Consider the following 5,483-nt stretch of genomic DNA (forward strand, 5'->3'; position numbering starts at 1 on the left):
GTTTTAAACTTGTACGGACAGCCTCACAGGTAAACTAACTAAAGATTATCTCATTTATATTTTGATGTTTTTTAGCTCACCCTGGCATTTAGTAGTCATTGCAATTTGTCAGTTGTTCTCAACAATTTCTTTAAACAACATCTACTGAAACAATCTGTGAATTTTGACCTTAAGGAATGATCCTAAAATGGCCCTGTACAAAAGTTATATAAATGATGTCAATTTAATGCATACGTAGGATATATGAGCTAAAAAAGTTTAAAAATAAAATCTTTACAAATTTTCTATAAAACTATAATGTTAAGAGCATAGGTATCTGGCATGTAACATCACATTGTCCTGTACAAAAATTATATATAAATTATAACCATGGTTACCATATGAGGGGATATAAATGTATATACATATGTATATCTATGTAAGAAAACAAATTTAAGTCTTTGTCTGTGGACTACAGTACTTACTTGCTTAAATTCAGGATTGTTGAAGTATTTCAGTTAGTAAATATTAAGTAAAAACTCCAGTAAAACTTTATTTAGTAAAAACACTAAAAAACGACTATGCAAAATACTTTTCTAGCAATTTACAGAAATTAAAAACGAAATGCATTAAAATAGAACTTTGCAATTTGTTTCATTTGATGATAAAGTATCCAAATGATATATCCAGGAAGTCTCTTTTAAATTCTTTTCCAAAAATGTATTATATTAACAATGGGCATAAAATAGGTATTTTAAAGATTATTTTAAGAATTTGCAGTTGAATAATTATTTTTTTTACTATTTACAGTTAGTAAATATAAAATTTATCATTATTCAGTATTTTCAATACCATTATTCAATATTGTAGCTTTCTTGTAAAATCATCACACAAGTTCTTCATCAGCATAAGATTTCCTCAGATCATTCAACCGTAATGATGATTAAAGAGCATGTGACAAATTAACAGGCTTTTATATATATTAAAGCAGTTCCTCCCTAAATTTGTAATATGTTTATATGACAAAACCAACTTTATTTTTAATGGCTTACTGTAAAGTGAATCGGTCTATAATGGATGGTTTGTAAAACAAAAAATATGATGTTGATAGTGTTTAGTATTAGATATAAATACAAACCACAAAAAAATTTTCTATGAATTTTGTTGGCAGGTGTGAGACACATGATCCGATAATACATATATATTTGTATTGCAGATAATAAAAATGTTCTATTACAAAATATTATTATCCATCATATTCATGTTTCATACTATGTATACTAGGTAAAACATTAATAACACTTTTTCCCAAGCAATGTTTAAATTCAATTTCCAAATGAAACCTTTATAACCGCCTCTGTAGTCGAGGGGTTAGAATCGAAGACTTCTAATCCAGTTACCTCTCTGGCGTGGGTTCGATCCTCGGGAGATGCTTGGTAGTTTAGCACGGAGGAAGGTATCTAGTACTGGTGTAACTCTCCAGGAACGATGGTTGGGTAACTACCCGCCTATATGACTGAAATACTGTTGGAAAAAGGTGTAAAATGAAACTTACAAACAAAGAAACCTTTTGTTTATAGCAATGTTTTAAAACACTAATGGAAAATGTGCTTACTGTAGAACTACCCTCTTAAATGTTGACAAATAACAAAGGTATGCAGTGAATTGGGTATTAACTTGTTCTGATAAAACAATCAAAGTTGTATTGTTCTACGACAGTTTATAGATGTGAAGAAAGTTGTCATATTTGTCATCTCTAGTATCACAGCTGAAATACAGCTCCTTTGTTTCACCACACCAACATACAGCCTGTGGTTTCTTCAGATCCTGCAGCACAACCTTTCCTGTAGAACAGTCTCCTGATATCTCTTCTATGACTTTTCTCTTACTGTCACACACAAAGACGGTACCATCATCTGACAGTAAAAATTCCCATAGGAACACTCATACCACTATAACTACCTATCATATAACCTTGCCAGTTTAATTTTGTTAATGTCTTCGTGCCCCAGTCAGATACATAGATAGAACTTCTGTTACATGTAATATACCATGAATCTTTGAAAATATTTTTTCCATCAATTGTTGCCAGTATGGTGCCATTCAGGTCAAGGATCTGAAGCTTTGTAGGGTTTCTGAATGACACAATAAGTTTACCTTAGTAACAGCTTATACGCTAATGCATCTTTTAGAGAGCTGTTTGATTTGTTTGTCATGTTCTTGACATCTTCTACCATCTGTTGAAATTGGTCAGAATTGTGATTCAATCTTTTTAGAATATCTTGATATTCTTTGCTGTCTATTATATCACCAGAAATGTCTGGTATATAATCAACTTTGCAGGAAGTAGCTTGATGTTCAAGGGTAACACAAACACTGCAAAGTAGTTTTTTATGGTCATTGCAGTAGAACTTGATCATTTCTTGTGGATGTTTAAGACAGAGTGTGGTCAGGACATCAGACTGGCCTGTGTGAATAGATGTTGAGGGTTGCTGAAATACTTTAGGCATATTAATAGCGTCCTGAAGTGTGTGATGTTTTGAAAGCCTACTGACTTTGTGTGCCGTAAAACAATTCTTGCAGAGGTGTTCCTTGCAGTCAGTGCAGTAACCATGGGCAGGTAGTCTAGGTCCTTCCTCGTCACAAGGCTGGCAGTAAATTTGAAGATCTTCATCTGATGCCATGGATGTTGTAGATGATGAAAATTGTTTTGATGCTTTTTTTCCTGAGACTGCCATGTTTTATCTAAAATGTATTATAATAGATTACTGTGTATTGCATGTTTATCAAATTGCCTTTTTTGTATATATGTAATTATGTCATACTCTAAAAGACAATTCAAAACATTGGTAGTACCTTGCTTACTTTTATGACTTGTTTGAGGTAAAATGTTGAGTAAAAAAAATCTCGATATTTCGTTATCTCAATGAAATTTTAGAAGTCTCGATTTTTTCCTTCTTTATCTGTATTGGAAATATTTGTTTATCTTGATAATTTCAATATGTTTAGTATTTCGAAGTAAAATTTCAGCCCCGACAGTAATTTTCACGCTATAATCCTTTCTTTATATCGACTAATAATTTTTTGTCTCACCCCCGCAGAGGTGAAAAAACACAAACCAGACGATAATCACTTAATAGCATGTGTCATAATGATATCAAACAGCGGTATAACTATCTCGAGAATGGTTCGATAACCAACCCGGGAAGATATCTGGATCGACCATGTTGAAAATGTTTACACTATAGTGGTGTTTTACTTAATTTTATCGCTGACTTCTATATTTCCGCTGGTAAACATCCGCTAATTTAACTTATCGACTTTGGGATATAAGGCTCAGGAAAACAAGACATGGAGATATCATACTTTTAATTTATTTGACTTAAGATATGCACATGCCTTTGTAAAAAATCAGTTACTGCCTTGTTCAAACCTTACACGTTATCTCGACATTTCGTTATCTCGATATTTTTTGGACGGTCCCAATGACTTTGAGATAACGAAAATCGACTGTATATAAAAATATGTCATTGTTAAAGGGGAATATGTACACATTTTAAAGACTACCATTGAGACAGACAAAAAAAGTAGTATGTACAAATATATAAGTATGCCATTGTGCGAGACAAAACAAAATATGTACAAATGAATAAGTATGCCTTTGTGCAAGACAAAATAAAATATGTACAAATATGTCATTGTTACAAGTAATTAAGTATACAATTGTCACAAAAAGTACAAATCTATAAGTATGCCATTGATACATGTACACATATATAAAAGTGCAAATTTGACAAATGAAATTTGTACAAATATGTAAGTATGCCATTGTGACAAACAAAATTGAAATATGTACAAATAGATGTATGTAAGTATGCCCTTGTGACAGGCAAATAGAATATTGTGACAGACAAAATAACATTAACTATTTTAATTAAAGAATTGAGAATTTAGTACCTCATCAATGAAACTTTCATGAGCTTAAATTATGACAAATATCCCTTTTTTCGACATCAAATGTCAGGTTCATTTATTACACATTTTAATAAAAACAAGAAATAAAAACTGCATTTCATCTTATATTAGCTATTGACTTAATTGTATATACACTTGAATGCTTTAGCTTTTTTATTTGTACCTCATTTTCGAGCCAAAGTTATTTTGTTTTGTATGTGAGAATGAAAAGCCTTTGTTTCGAATGTTTCCTGGCCAGCGTAAACAATTAAGTGTGTTTATCCAAAATATTCATTTATATTGCATATAATTTTTTATGTGTGTTTTTATTATATTGATAATTATGTTTTTATTATATTGATAACAGCAATTATATATCTGATAAGATAGTGGGAGGGGAAACAAACACTATAAATAAATCAATTATGACAAGCCTATACAAGGTAGATGCTGTGCTCAATGTAAATGTTATCTGCAGACAGACATACAGACAGACATACAGACAGACAGCACAAAACCAAAAAATATGGAACAAAAATCTTCAAATTTGTGCTATCATCATTACTGTTTAAAAAGTGCTATTTATATGCTTTTATTGATTTAACATTGTTTAAAAAAGTCCTATTCAATAATGTATCTGAAATTTCATAAACCTCAATTTGTCAACAGTATTTTATTACCGTAGAGCTTAAAACCATAGCATCGTGCTTTAAAAAAAACAATTTATACATTATGTTCATATGAAGAAAAACCAAAAAGGAAATCATCCTACCTTGAGTTATCCTCAAAATTGTGTCACAGGTTTGAAATCATCCACTGTAATGTCTTTATTTTTCTAAAGGTTTAACGTAAATATTTTTCTGTTACTATTGGAGTCATGGATTTCATGGAATTCGATAACGATATTTATTTCGATATTTTGCAACATTGATTTTTAAAATTGTATACATTTCAAACGTAACAGTTTAAATATAAGAGATAACAGGCCTTTATTTAGCTGATACAAGTGTATGCTGAAAATATATCAGATTTTAATATTGTGTTTAAAACTAGTATTTTAATCATTCAGTAGAGATAAATTTGATATTTAAATCCCGGTTGTTCTTTTTCACAAATTTTAAACCATTACTTATAATGTAAGTTTATACATGTCCACATTGTTTAAACTGATGCATATATGTATAAGGATCATAAATGATATTTATACATTAAAGGGGTTGTAAATGTGTTTTTAAAGCATTTAGAGATTGAGTAGACCTCACAATTAGGGATTTCAACTTCCATTGAAAGATTATTATGATTAATGATATATGGGTATCTCATCAATATTATTTGACATCAAATGCATAACACTTTAAGTTTAATGATGATGTCAAGGTTACTGTTAAAACTCGGAAGTTTGAATCTGCTAAATGCTGCTCTCAAACTATCTAATCTCTTGTTTTAAACTTCTCTCAAAACTCATACTTTAGATTCTCAGCTTTAAAGCTATTTACTCAGACATAGTTTGTCTGTGGTTTAAAGAATGGCTTGTCTTATAAAAAACAAAC

The 5,483-nt window shown here is 30.5% G+C and overlaps 1 long non-coding RNA gene across 1 annotated transcript; it reads right to left on the bottom strand.

Moving 5' to 3' along the window:
* Window positions 1-2,154: 2,154 nt before the first annotated feature.
* On the bottom strand, window positions 2,155-4,817 carry LOC132753570 (uncharacterized). The gene is made up of 2 exons (XR_009628978.1): window positions 4,706-4,817; window positions 2,155-2,724 (listed from the first exon to the last, which is right to left on the bottom strand). It is a non-coding gene; the product is annotated as an uncharacterized LOC132753570 (long non-coding RNA).
* Between the last annotated feature and the right edge of the window lie 666 nt (window positions 4,818-5,483).

Source organism: Ruditapes philippinarum, unplaced genomic scaffold (assembly GCF_026571515.1).
Source record: "Ruditapes philippinarum isolate M1 unplaced genomic scaffold, ASM2657151v2 ctg13571_1_1_1_1, whole genome shotgun sequence".
Classification (NCBI taxonomy): domain Eukaryota; kingdom Metazoa; phylum Mollusca; class Bivalvia; order Venerida; family Veneridae; genus Ruditapes; species Ruditapes philippinarum.